Here is a 15,487-nt window from a genome sequence, read left to right as displayed (position 1 = left end):
TATATTCTATTTGAAAGTATTAAAACTTATTATACAACTTAAACTTTTTTGACTGGTTCAAATGCTTTAATGGCCTTCAAATCAGCACGAAAAAATAAAAATTGGCCAAGGAATAGGAGTTTTAGAGCTTAAAATTTGGACCCCCAAGTGTTGTCAAAAACGCGAACGCAATTTATATTTAGTTTTTTGAGTCTTGACACCATTTTACGGTTATACGGGTTCCTGCCAACTATAAATGGTACAGTAATACTATCAATAACACCACTGACTGATTAGACAAAACATAAAATGTAAAATTAAAAATTGAGGCAAAAAATTTGTGCGCCGCGCATATTTTAATTAACGCGCCGCGCGTTTATTTTGTATTTAAACTGACTTATACCGCACTGTAAATTCAAATCAAATCAAATCAAAATATAATGACACAAACATCATCACACATCATCAAAAATATATCTACTAAAGTTTTAAAAATATCTTAAATCTATTGGCCTAAACAACCAATATAAAATGAATTTAATTTACATACTTTCCACTACTATATAAGTTAATAAAGCGTTTCTTAGCAACATGAGGATGACACACAAGATATTCATTGTGCTTCTCTTTATTAGTAGCATAATTTAATCCCTCAATCTTTCCTAATACTTCGTCCGAAACATACCAAAAATGAATATCATTTACGGATCCGTTAAAAATAGTTTCTTTTTTGAAAGCCTCTAATCTTATTTTAAAACTTAACACAGTCCCACAATTCTTGACATCCGAGGGGAGTTTGTTCCAATATGGTCTCACCCTCTCCGGAAGAAAAGAACTGTGGACTTTCTTCATTTTACTGCTACTTTTACTGCATCTACTGTTTGATACCACATTAAGACCAGATCTGCTCATACTGAACAAACCAGCTCCGTAATTGGCCAAACCACTTTTCATTTTAAAAGATTCAATGAGGTCCCCACGTATTCGCCGCTCTGCCAGCGTTGTCAAATTGAGGATTTCCAGTCGAAGACTGTATGGAAGAGTACCCACCTCGTCAATCAGACGGGTAAACCGCCTCTGGACGCTCTCCAGCTCCAAGATGATCCCCCAACTTCCATGAGCCGCAACTGGACTCCACAATTGAACACAATACTCTAAATGGGGTCTTATTAAAGCTTTGTAAATGGATATCATCACAGATTTTTCCCTGATAATCAGATTTCTAACAATCCAACATATCATTCTGTTGGCTTTAGATATTGAAGCCTTAATCTGTTCATTCCAAAGCAGAGAGTTATGGGTTATAACTCCCAAGTCTTTTTCCTGTACAGATTCTGCCAATGTAACTCCATTAAGAGAATAACTTGATCTTGGGTTATCGTTAACATCTAAATGCATTACAGAACACTTAGTAGGATTAAACTTTAAAAGCCATTTACTCTCCCACATCTCTAGTTCGTTCAGATCATTAGCTATAGTTTCATGCTCGGAGGCATTAGCTATAAGCTTAAGATCATCAGCAAATATTTTAACTTTACTTTTAATATTATCTGGTAAATCATTAATAAATAACACAAATAGTAATGGTCCAAGGACTGATCCCTGGGGAACTCCTGACCATACAATCTTCCACTCTGAAGTTTCACCTTCTACACACACTCTCATAGTTCTATTTGAGATAAAATCTGTAATAACATCTAAAACTTTACCAGTTATCCCTAGACTCTCTAGCTTGTTGATCAAGCGATAATGGGGAACAGAATCGAAAGCTTTACTAAAATCAAAATAAAATAAGTCCACAGGAGCACCTTCATCTATTAAATTAAGTATAGTGTCGAAAGTCTCCAAAAAATTTGACAAACAAGATTTTCCTTTAACAAACCCATGTTGGTCCTTTGAAATACGGTCTTCTAAAAATTCTAACACATGGGATCTAACAAACTGTTCATAAACTTTACAAAGAATACAAATAAGAGAAACTGGTCTATAGTTAAGAGGGTCAGACTTAGAGCCCTTTTTAAAAAGTGCAACTACAGATGCCGACTTCCATACCTCCGGAAGATTTCCAGTATCACTACAGGCACTAAATAATTTAGTAAGAGCTGTTACAAAACTAGCATCTCCAGCTAGGGACTTAAGCAGCTTTGGATGATGCCCATCTGGGCCAGTGCTTTTAAAAATATTAAGCTTTAATAGTTCCTTTTTAACATTATCAAAGGTAATAACAATATCAGATATACTATTAGTATTCTTACTATAACTTCTAGGTAATGGGCCGAGTGGCTCATTAACAAACACAGAACTAAAGGCACTTGCAAGTACCTCTGCAGACTCCCCTGCACTAGTTGTCCTTGTACCGTCTTCCTTATCTAAACTTGGTACCGAAGCTTTAACCTTTCTCTTATTTCTCAAATAAGAATAAAATGATTTACAATTGATCTTTAAATTAGAAGTTATCTTCTTCTCATATCTTATCTTTGCTTTCACTTCCTCATTCTCATAGATGAGCTGTTTACTACTTGCATGACTAAGATTAACACTAGAAGGTTCAATATCAAGCGCTACATAAACCTAGGAAATCTTACCGTTAGGGGCCTAAATTCGAAAATAAAAGAGATAGAAACGTCTGGTTTTCAACAAAATCTTCCCTTTGTAAAAATAACGTTTCCTCTCCAGGAGGAAAATTTAAAACAATGTAGATTTTGAACTATCGCGAAAAGTTATATTTTAGGCCTTATAAAACTGCGCATCTTTAACTTCACAGATTCTTGTTCTCTGATTGGCTGAATCGTATCACGCGGTACGTGGTGAAATTGCATTCTTGGAATAATTGAAGCGTGAAAATGCAATGAACTAACGAGCGCGCGCGGAGTTCAACAAGCTGTGAAGAGGCAATCATGAATCACCTGTAGTAATATCGCCAGCCAGTAAGGTCTGCTGGTACAATACAACTAATTATGTTGAATCCCTTATATTTATTTCCATAAACTTTCAGATTTACTTCTCACTTTTTTAAATTTTACTTGGGGATCCAAGGCTTTGTGTTTATTATATAAACACACCAATTGAAAATAATATTAATATGATTGCAAAGCTTAAATATTACCCTGAAGCAATTATTCTTAAATAAGGTATTTAAGTGGGGTCTGGAGTTATCCAACAAAGTTTCCTGTAGAGCCAAATTGTAATTTTTGAAGTTAAAGTTGAATATATCACATGCTGTAATAGACCTGTTTGATAATACCACTGACATTTATTTGACAGATATGAAGACTTCCGTTGTTTTTAGTTATCATGGTGGTAAGCTCGGCTTGATGTATCTGCTAGAGGAGTTTGGACTCCATTTGATAAGACCTTTCTTGACATAAGGGTTTCACACCCCAATTGCTTATCAAACAGGACAAAAACTCTTCAAGAAGTATACGAAGAGAACGAGAAGGAGAAGAAGGACGAGTACTCGGAGAGAGTGTTGAATGTGGAGAAGGCTACCTTAACCCCGGCTGTATTCCTCACATCTAGAGGAATGTCTAAAGAGTGTAAGCAGTTCGTCAACAGAGTAGCAGACAGACCTCATTTTTTTTTATTTGAAAATTCAATTAATCATTATATATATAAATCAAGCGTTACATTTCAGCCATGCAAAAATACAATGACATATTTTGATATACTAAATGGTAAATGGTACTGCAATATAAGTTGCTTAATGTTTGGCCGGATGACAACTTAACGAGAAAAATAAACTTGATTATATAATAATTAATTCGGCTGAACCAACACATAGCAAGAGCCACATTAACGTTGGGGCCGTCTACCAAATTTGAATGACAAACATTAACAAGAAAATCAAACATATCATAAATAATTATAAGGATTTTGTTCATTACAATTCCGTCACAACTGATAAAGAAAAAAGAAAAGGACAAGCAGATAGGAAATTGGACGGACAGAATTGTAACCAACAAAAACAAATTTCTGAGACTCATAAGACTGATGAGCTAATCTGGCCAGACTGTATCGGCAGCCCAGAGGTACTTGATCAGTTTGGCCTTAAAAGTAGTGGCCCTACCAGTCTACATACTGGTAGACTATTCCATTTCAGCATAGATCTATGAAAAAAGCTATTTCGGAAGGCATCCGAGCAGGGCACAGTGGTACTCATGTAAGTTGAAGTATCCGACATATCAATTATTTGAGCATTGTGCCTTGTGTATCGGGTGCCCTCTGGACGGCATAGGACTATATATATGTAGGGAGCGAAACTGGAATTATGCTATTCACTATTTTATAGAAGGTCATAAGATCGTTATAAATAAACTTCTGTTTAACAGGGAGAATATTTAGTTTCTTTTGCTCTGTAGCAAGTTTATCGTCATTATAACTGGAGTAAGGTTCACCATTGATCCATTTAATAGCCCTCTTTTGGATAGCAACAAACTGTTGAAGATGAGTTGCAGATTGAGGGGACCATATGACAGAACAATGTTCAAATATAGACCTAATTAACGCTAAATAGAACGATCTTTTCTGCCTTTTATCAGTAGTGAAATGACATGTTCTCTTAAGTAGTCCAAGTCTAGAGGTAGCTTTGGAAACAAGCGCTTTACATTGTGCACCCCAATTAAACCTGGAGTTTATTGCGACTCCTAAATCTGACTGAGAGGGCACAAAGTCAATATCACTTCCAGAAAGTTTATAAAAGAAGGTATTGAATGGCAAGAAAAAGGAAGGAGAGATGCTGCGATTTGATTGTGCTCTGCCAATTGCATCACTTGATTTAATTGAATGTATATATACTGTTTGACACACTTTTCTTCTTGTTTTTTTTTTAAAAGTTATCATGGTGGTTACTTTGTTTAATCAGATTCATTTTTTCTATGAAATGTGGGCAAAGGTTTGAGTAAGCCGTATGATTTCCTCTGCAGTTGCGGCAGCAATATCTTGATGGATTAGTTCTCTCCAAGCATTCTTTATCAGTGTGGCTTTCTGAGGAGCAAAATCCGCATGCTGCTTTACTCCGGCACCATTTAACAGGGTGACCAAATCTCTTGCAGCCATGACACTGCATTGCTTTTTTAGTGAATTTGAATTGAGCAACTTCTAGCCATAAATGCTCAAGACCGAATCCCTTGCTTATTGCCTGTGTAAGATCCACATGAGACTTAAAGATGACTTCTACTGAGTTTGATGATTTGCCCAGCCGAGTTACATAAGTGCTATTGAAATTGGCTTTTTAAGTCTATCAGAGATTGAAGCCACGTCAATAGCCATGGGGACATGCCTTATATGGACATTATATTATCCAATAAGCGACATTGTATTGACATTATATCCATTATATCCAATAAGCGTGCATGTGGACGTGCAAAGATTGGCAAGCGACATTTTGATAGGTTTTGTGGTAAATAACGTTGTGTTCAGTGCGAGCTACATTTAAATAGGCTGTATCTTCGGTGGGGATGAATACTTTTTGATGTGATTAAAACTGGCTGCCAAATAAATATAAAACTACTAGCTTCATCCCTGTTACCAAGGGCTTTCTAGTCTTTCATAATTTGAGCTTTTTGCCAATTGACATTGAGAATTTTTCATTATGAAACCACAAAGATATTCATTTCGAGACATTTTTCCTTGCAGTGTGCCAAACCATTTCATGCTAATTAAATACTAGATCAACAAAGATCAGATCTACTATGATGATTAGTAGATTTAAAAAGATGTATTGATCTTATCAAATCAAAGGTAAAAAAAGTCATTCTCTCATCTCAGGGTAAAGGTGACAAGAATACCTGGCAAACTTTCTGAACTCAGGCAGCTTGAACAACTAAATTTGAAAAAGTAAAACTTCTTGTCTGAATGAACTATTAGAACCTCAAGAAGCTGATCCGCATGTCTCCGCTACTAAAATGTTTAATGAGCCCAATCGGCAATCACTCATCACTTAACAGTTTAATCTTCAAAGTGAGTTGTACAATCTAGGTTGTTTTAAGTAGCTGTTGATAGTGTAAAACAGGAGTGACTTGATCGTTTTCATAACTTCGATTTACAATTTGTACCATAATAAAACTAGCACTGCCATGGGGTTCAAAAAGGGTCATTGTAAGCCTCCAGCGTAATGGTCCTAAGTCTCTGCCCCATGCAGTGCCTGTTAGCATCAGCTAACAGAATAGCCCTAACATAACGATCAAGCCACAAATTAGGTTCTATAATGATTTAATATTGTTGAATAAAGAGATTTGAATATAATATTTGTTTTATTCTGAATATTTGTTTTATTCTATTTTCGGTTATAGCTACTTGAGAAACATTAATATTCTTATTCTTTTCAAACAAAATAGTTGTTTTCTAGACAGCATTAAATTTGATGAGATATATATGAGCTAATTAAGTTACCAAGTTAGTTAAAGAGAACATGTGATAATTATTTTACAAAAAAAGTTCAAGCTGTGCCTGATCAGAGATCCAAAATAAGTCCTCTCTCTGAAACTTAAATTAAAGGAAATATCTGTGATAATTCAATAGAAAATTTATTTAAATTTAAGCGTGATGCTTTAAAATCGTCCCTCAAAAATGAGTTCATACACTCTTGAAATTGAACTTGATATTGTTATTCACTTAGACCCTCAAATTACTTTGCAATGCTCTTATGATTGTATGTCTTCTTAATATTTTGGTCTGTTAACATCAGCATCGTCTGGTTTAGACCTTAGCTGATGCAGATTCTGATTTCGCTTCCAGGACAGAAAATCCATTGGTCTCTCTCATTTTTAACTCCCGCTTCAGATAAAGTGCAATTATTTTTTTGAGTTCTTCTTCGCGTGGCTGTTTTTCAAGAACTTCCTTTGATATTGCATTTAGGATAAGATCCAATCCTGAAAATATAATTTGTATTGATTTGGAGACTACTTTTCCTATGTACTAAAACATGCATAATGTGCACTCTGTAGCATTTGATTTTACTAAATTATTTAAGAAAAAATTATTCGCACCCTTTAAATTTTAAAATTATGAACATAAGGGCAACAAATTTATTACAAAATAATTTGAATTAATACCTCTTCCAGTTCATAAAACATTATATATTATATTTTATATATATATATACATTAAAACCCTGACTTACTGCACCCGAATTACCGCACCCCGAATTTATGGATTAAGGAAAAGGATTCAGACGACTTCCTAGAATTTATGCCGCCTCCAACAGAGTGTAAACTCTCTGTATTCGAAGAGGTGACTGTTGAACAAGTAAAAGAATATATACTCAGTATACCATCAGATAAATCGATTAACGATATCATGCCCATTAAAGTATATAAGTATATTATTCCCCAAATCATTGATCCAGTAGCTCATATTATAAACCTTAGTATGAAAAGTGGAACAATGCCGTTGGCATGTAAAATTGCATCAGTCACTCCAATTCTTAAAACTGGTGACACTAATGATCCAAATAACTACCGGCCAATATCCATACTCCCCCTCCTTGGAAAATGCATAGAATATTTTGTTAACCAACAGCTTACAGAGTATGTTGAAACAAATAAACTGCTTACCAACCATCAGTATGGATTTAGAAAAGATCATTCTACCACTTTTCTAATGCTTAATCTATTTGATAAAATATTTACGTCTAAGGAATCACAGAAGAAACCTGCAATTGTATTTTTAGATATTAAAAAGGCCTTTGATACAGTAAGCCATATTATTTTATTTAAAAAACTTAAGTATTATGGAGTTGATGACTTTGTCATAAAGTGGTTCAAAAGCTACCTTGGGGACAGAAAGCAGCACACCAAAATACGTGGTAATGTAAGCACATCACTCCCTGTTAAAACAGGTGTGCCACAGGGTAGCATATTAGGACCAATTCTATTTAGTTTATTCATAAATGATCTCAGTAGAAATTGCACACAATCTACTGTTTACTTATTTGCAGATGACAGTGCACTATATTTTGATAACATTTCCCGAGGCATATATGAGAATGTAATTAAGGATATGAAAATTGTGTATGAATGGCTTAGAATCAACAAGCTGAGACTAAATGCTGCAAAATCTTCATTCATTGTATTTGATAGATCACCTAATCTGGACACGTTGTCAATCCCTCTGGATTTGGAAAAAGAATGCCTATTTATAGAAGAAACTAAATCTCAAAAATGTTTAGGTCTCATGATAGACAATTTATTGAACTTTCAAGACCATATTGATTATGTGAAATCAAAAATTGCTAAAAGAATAGGGGCATTATACAGGTCGAAAAATCTTCTTCCACTGAAATATAGAAAAATGTTTGTAAATGCTCTTATGCTCCCCCAATTTGACTACCTGGATATAATATGGTGTAGGGCTGCCAAAACCAAACTTTATTCTCTTGATATATTATACAAGAAAGTAGCAAAAATTGCTCTGGATGTTCATTGGCAGGAACCATCAGTAAATGTATATCGAAATATGAAGTGGTTACCCTTACACTTAAGAAGACAACTCCATCTATCAACGTATATGTATAAAATTCTTAATGAGGCTGCACCATCATCATTCACAGATAAATTTTCTTATGTATCCGGAGGATCACGTGATGCTGAGAGGTGCAACCTTTATATTCACAAATCCAGAACACACAAAACCTTTACATATCTAGGTGCAAAATGTTGGAATACAATTCCAGAGAACATAAGGACTATAGAATGTAGTGTAAAATTCTCACAATGTATGAAATCTAAATTTATCTCAGATGTAATTCAAGGAGTCCCATCCTATGAAATAAACAATAGTTTTGACTATTTCTACACTCTAGCTATGTGACAACTGAAACAAATTTTATGGTGCTGGAGTTTTTGTCGGGTGGAAAGGCCCCCTGCGTTATATATGACCTATTTCCAGAAGTATAGAACTTTAAACATCTCCTTTATTCGTTCCCATTTGTTATCATTGCCAATCTATTATTGTTCTATACTTCTCTGTTTATAACACACATAACCCCGGCATGCGCAGGGATTATATTTCAATTTTTCCCGCGACGCGCGGGAAAAATGTATAATAATTTCGAGTGCGAAGCACAAGGGATTATTATGAAAATAACCCCGACGTGCTTTAGCACGAGGGGTTATTTTAATATAACTTAAGCGTGCCGGTGTTATGTGTTATAAACCCCTCCGGGTTAGTGCTAGGACCAACAAATTTGACATTTTACTCTTAAATATAGCTATATGAGATCATTATGGAAAATATGAAATGGAATTGGGGACTACCAAATAAATACAACTAAGGTACTATGACTTTTGAAATTGGCGTTATATCTAAACATTATTCCTCAGTCAGAACGTTGAATGAATATGAATATCGATAAGGGGCGTCGAGTTAAGCCTGGCAAGCGATAAAAGCTAATAATGATATCGTGTCATGAAGTTTATCAAAGTAGACGACTATAATACATGGCTTATATCAAACACGACAAAATTAACCGAACCGGACAAAATCAAATGTAACCGTTGAGACAAGTTTTGGAACTGGTCCAATTAATGTAAGAGTTTAAGTAATGTAAGCAGTGTGCTGGAGTTTTGCCAGCGCCTGCAATTAGACCGATACGTAGATCGAGTGTATTTATAGTTCTTACGTTAAGCCATAGGTCACGTGACATTTTTTACCAATGCGCGTCGTAGTAGTTAGTCACGTGATACACGTCATCAAAACACGTGACAGTACGCGGTTGAAATTCTCATGGAATGTCAAAACAAAACAAATCTTGTTGAGCCAAATTAGCGGGGCGGGATTATAAAAGCTGTGCCGGGGTTATTTATTCAGCGGGAAAAAACTAACAGCGGGAGCCGGGATTATCAGAATCTATTTAGCGGGAGCCGGGATTATCAGAATCTTATTCTATCCCGGAGGGGTTTATAACTGTAAATAACATTACTAACGTAATTCCAAAGTGGGCATCTATGTAATCTTAATTGTTACCTTCATGCCCACAGTTCACTGTTAAATCATATCTTATTTTATCACTCATTAATTTATTACTCATTATGTTTTACATACTATATCCTTATGTCCCTAGAAGGGTGTTCTGCTAACAGTTTTCGACTGACTTGAATGTCCTGCACAGCAGATTGAAGCTTCTTAAATTATTTTTTATTCTTATTGTATTGCTGTGTAAATTTGATTCTAATTCTAATTCTAATTTACTGCAAACCCTGATTTTCCGCAAACCCTGATTTTCCGCAAACCCTGATATATCACAAACCTCGATTTACTGCAAAGCCCGATTTACCACAGCCATTTCCATCCCCCAAATAGGGCTTAACAGTTAAGATAATGTAAACAATCAAAACCCTGATTCACTGCAGCTTTTCCTTTCTCCCAAACTCCTTGGTATATACATTACCAGTATAATACATTACCAGTATAAGAAGAATAAGGGGGCAGGAAGAAGATGAGTCTGTTTATTTTACCCTCCATTAGATCAGCATCAATTTAGGGGGATTAGATTTTTCTCAATTGTTTTGCAATTGACCCCCCTCCCCCTCAATTGGTACTTAACATTCTAACCGTGTTTGGGTGCCCAATCATATTTTACAGATGGGGGCGATATTTTGAACGATTCTATTTTATATTCATCTGTAAAATTTGAAAGGTATTTAATAAAAAAACAACCGGGTACTTTTGGATACTTTTAGGGTACCTGCACGAGAAATTTTATCTGAGCTCTGGATTGATAAAAATCGTATTTTAAGATGTTTTCAATTATGATACTACTTGTGTCCTTAGCACGTCTATCAAATCATTATCCTTAACTATCTAGATTCTAGCCATCTCCAAGCCGACCAATCACACTAGGTTGCCCAGTTTGTTGTATCAAACTTTTGTTTTTATTTGTACCATTGTACATACGACCAGTAATTAGTATTTAAAATTTAGCTATTTGACCTAATTTACTATTCAAATCAGTGCTTCTGTAAATAACGCTTCAGTTGTCATAGTGACGACCAAAATGGAGAAACATCTGCTTTAAACTAATTACAACACAACAAATCTATAACATTTATTGAGCTATGTAAGTTGACAACTAATTTGTTTTGAAACACTGAGACTCTCACACTAACTATCATAAGACAGAAACCTACTTATAAGTTTAGTGTACCTCCCCCCTTCTTATTAGTTTAGTGTACCCCCCCCCCCCCCCTACTTATTAGTTTAGTGTACCCCCCCCCCCCTACTTATTTACCAGTACTATTACTAGAGCTTTTAAACAAGGGAGGATTCTTAAGCATACCTTTGGGTACAGTGAGCTGAAAATAAGCTTTCTCTGCAAGCATCATAACCACAGCAAAAACACAATCCGATATCTACACAAAGAACAGTGAATAATTAACTACTACAAGACAAATAAATGCGCAGTGTCTGACTGTTTTTATATCACATGCAGGATTGTGCATGCTGAGTTTTGTCCATGTGCAGTTTTTGATTAGCTTATGACAAGCACAGAACGTGACTAGAATATGTATTGCATAATAAATGTTAGCACATGTTACATTTTGTCATGAGAACGCAATATGGTTATTATATTATGCAAGTGTTTTAATGTTATAAATTTTTAATGAAAAAATCAGAATCGTTAAATTTTTGATAACTTCAATGCTTGACCCGACCCTTCTGACTCTGTTAAATTATATTCTTCCACAGGTAATGTTACAGGTAATACTTACAGGTAGTGATTACAGGTAATGTTACAGGTAATGTTACAGGTAATGGCCAGTTGGTAGATCACCGGCCCTATAAGCCGGTTTATAGCCGGCTACAATTTTTATAGCCGGTAATGTATAGGGAGGATGTTATAGTTACTGGAGGTAATGTATAGGTAATGTATAGGGATGTATAGTAATGTATAGTAATGTATAGTAATTTATAGGTAATGTATAGGTAATGTATAGGTAATGTATAGGGAGGTAATGTATAGGGAGGTAATGTATAGTAATGTATACGTATATGTAATGTATAGGGATGTATAGTAATGTAAAGTAATGTATAGGTAATGTATAGGTAATTTATAGGTAATGTATAGGTAATGTATAGGGAGGTAATATATAGGGAGGTTATGTATAGGTAATACTAATGTATAGTAATGTAAAGGTAATGTATAGGTAATGTACAGTAATGTATATGTAATGTATAGGTTATGCACAGTGGGCTGTGAGTGGGGGTCATGCTAGCATAGGGTATTTTAGACCATCACACATGCCCCTAACTTTGTTTCTAAGGTAATTTGGGTACAAAAATACGATTCCAATCATTTACAGGGCCGAAAATGTCTCAGAAAAAATTTTTGGGCCGATTTTGAGCAATCTTGTAGTCCAAAAATAGGAGGCTGATCCCAGGAAAAGTTGTTTTTTAGAGGTTTAATCAATTTTAAAGCTCTTTTATGAACTGTAAACGAAGAACAGCTATCTTAGGAACTCGAATCTTTTTGAATTATGAAAAAATATTGATCAGAACAAAAGTTGTGCCCATTTATATGACCAAAATTTTCTGAAACACCAAAATTGTTCCTGTTATTTTCAAAAATTTCGTTTAAAATCACGATTTTTTGGATTTTTATCAATTTTAACTATAATAATTGTGATATTTTGATTTTTCATCCATACGCATCTGGTCTAGGATGCAAAAAATGCCACAAACATGGAGAATAACTAAAATATGTCAATTTAATAGCAAAATTGAGCTCATAAATTATCTAAAAATGCAGCAAATTTTACCCAATTTTTGAGTTTCTTAATTTTGTAAACAGAGTTGCCCAAAGTTGCCCAAAGTGATTCTTATTGCATCTGATAGGGAATTGTCTAAGCTTTCTGATGATACCATGCATTATACCGAACTATTGCAAACCAACAACGATTTCTGTCGTTAAATACCCCAAAAATTCAGGTGAAAATGTTAAAGTCACACAGTTTTTTTAGATGGCTGAGTATTCTTAAGTACTATACTATATTTCAATTATTAAAAACTGCCTTGATCAGGCATTTTAGCCCAAAATAATAAATATTAGGCAATTTTTGGCTAAAAAAGGCAAAATTTCTTGACAGTGAAAAATGCTATTTTTTCACGCGACGCCATTTTGGCATCTTGCAAAGTTTTTAATTACGGTTTCTTGCATGAAATCGGGCTAGCGTTTTACAATAAGGAAAGCTTATTTTCAAAGAAATTTAAGAAAGTCGATTTTAGGCCTATGCTAGCATGGTAGCCCACTGTGTTATGTATAGGTAATGTATAGTATTGTATAGTAATGTATGGTAATGTATAGTAATGTAGAGGTAATGTATAGTAATGTATTATAGGTAATGTATAGGCAATGTATAGTAATGTATAGTAATGTATAGGTAATGTATAGGCAATGTATAGGCAATGTATAGTAATGTATAGGTATTGTATAGTAATGTATAGTAATGTATAGTAATGTATAGTAATGTATAGTAATGTATTATATGTAATGTATAGGCAATGTATAGTAATGTATAGGCAATGTATAGTAATGTATATTTATTGTATAGTAATGTATGGTAGTGTATAGGTAATGTATAGTAATGTATTATAGGTAATGTATAGGCAATGTATATTAATGTATAGGCAATGTATAGTAATGTATAGTATTGTATAGGGAGACCCACAGCTCTAGCTCTGGAGCTTGCCAGGTTGGGAGCTAATGTTATTTTAATAGGGAGAAACGAGACAACTTGTAGTGTTGATCACTGATGCTACTGGCAATCACAAGGTATCGTTTAATTACACTCCTTCAAGTAATTGTTACTTTATTCAGTAATTGTTACTTTATTCAGTAATTGTTACTTTATTATAGTAAGTATTATAGTAAGATCGTTTCAACTGTTAAATCTGTAATATTTTTTATTTCAGATTGTATATTCTTAGAGTTGTTTTGGTTTTATATTAGCAGATTTAGGTATATAATTATATTACTGTATGTATAAATTCCTGAGTAAACATTAAACAAAGCTGGTTCCCAATCAATCAGTCCCTAGATATTGTACTGTCACAACTCACAAGTTACTTGATATCCATGTTGCACAATGGATTGGGATTATACTTAATCGATATCTAAGCTCCAAATATTCGAGGTGAAAATGAGGCTAACCATCTTTTGAGAGGGTGAAATGAGGCTTTCAAACAATTTGAAGGGCTAGTCCGAAGAAGCAGTAGAACAAGTAATGAACAAAACCTTGATATCTAGCCTTATTTTACCCTCCATCAATAGACAGAAAGGGTAGGCGGAGTCTACCATCGACCTAAAGTATCCAGGTAATGTATAGTAATGTATAGTAATGTATAGTAATGTATAGTAATGTATAGTAATGTATAGTAATGTATAGGTAATGTATAGTATCGATAATGTTACAGGTAATGTTACAGGTAGTGCTTACAGATAATACTTACAGGTAATGTTACAGGTAATGCTAATAGTTAATACTTACAGGTAATATTACAGGTAATACTTACAGGTAATATTACAGGTAATACTTACAGGTAATGTTACAGGTAATACTAAAGTATCCAGGTCAAAGGTAGACCCCGTACCCAATCTCGTATTGGAAAGTGACTAAACTAAATTCTGAGTGCGAATACGGGTGGTACCTGCAAGTGTGTTCATTAAGCATTTAGAGTTCTGTAAAACTGCAGTACAATTATATATTTGTGTACTCTACATCCCCGTACAAATCCCTCAAATCCTTAATCAGTAATTAGAAACTCTTGTTATAGATAATGATATCATATATTTTGATAATTGAAAGTTTTCGTTATCTTTAAATTAACTATAATATCTAAATATCAAATTAATAAAATATGTAATTAATAAAATATGTTTAATAAATTGTGTTTATAATTATGGTACATTGTTATTATACAGGGTGGGCCAAAAGTCATTGGGCATACGTTGGCCTTAATAGCTCAGTCACTGAGTGCCCAATTGAAATTATTCTTTCTGGTATGACTAACTACCACCACTGGTTCGGGGGAATTTGTCAAATCGAAAAATATTCGAGTTCATTTTTTTTCAAATGAAGGTTCATTTTTGCCTTTATTTGATAGTTTGGATAGTCGGATCGAGCTAAATTTTATTGAATTGTGTTTGGCCATTCGAATTACGTTTGTCCTGAAAAAATTAGCTTCTCATATGGCCGAGATACGAAGCATAACGAGTTTATTCATTACGTGTGATCAGGTGATTGGCTTACCTGATCACTAAGGTTAAGGCTGCCCAATTAAGGTTTTGTGTCACGGTTTCACATGATCACCCAGTCAATTTTGTTAACGAGATACACAAAATGCTTGATAACTTCGTCATTTATAATTCGTTTCACGTAATTTTTTCTGATCAGATGCAACATTTAATAATCTACCGTCTCTGAAAAGATCAGGCGCCCAGCATGTTCAGAGAGAACAATATAGGTGTTTTAATTTTGAATGGGCGTGGTCTAAAATATTCGAATTTTCAAAT

The 15,487-nt window shown here is 34.3% G+C and overlaps 2 protein-coding genes and 1 long non-coding RNA gene across 3 annotated transcripts in view; 2 read left to right on the top strand and 1 right to left on the bottom strand.

Annotated features, from left to right (window-relative positions):
- LOC134822483 (leucine-rich repeat-containing protein 59-like) overlaps positions 1-15,487 on the top strand; it is a 56,829-nt gene that overhangs the window by 23,878 nt on the left and 17,464 nt on the right. The gene's annotated exons all lie outside the window — the stretch shown is intronic.
- On the bottom strand, positions 6,353-11,411 carry LOC134822487 (uncharacterized). Its single transcript, XR_010161193.1, has 2 exons — positions 11,255-11,411; positions 6,353-6,848 (listed from the first exon to the last, which is right to left on the bottom strand). It is a non-coding gene; the product is annotated as an uncharacterized LOC134822487 (long non-coding RNA).
- The window catches only part of LOC134822479 (ankyrin repeat and KH domain-containing protein 1-like), a 188,401-nt gene continuing 183,929 nt past the window's right edge, over positions 11,016-15,487 (top strand). The window contains exon 1 of the mRNA XM_063833591.1: positions 11,016-11,035. The gene's annotated coding sequence lies outside the window, so the exon portion shown is untranslated. The remainder of the gene's footprint in view (positions 11,036-15,487) is intronic.

Source organism: Bolinopsis microptera, chromosome 10, assembly GCF_026151205.1.
Source record: "Bolinopsis microptera isolate Bmic1 chromosome 10, MBARI_Bmic_1.0, whole genome shotgun sequence".
NCBI classification, from domain to species: domain Eukaryota; kingdom Metazoa; phylum Ctenophora; class Tentaculata; order Lobata; family Bolinopsidae; genus Bolinopsis; species Bolinopsis microptera.
The sequence above is the reverse complement of the archived record's forward strand: the minus strand, read 5'-3'. Positions and strand labels throughout refer to the sequence as shown.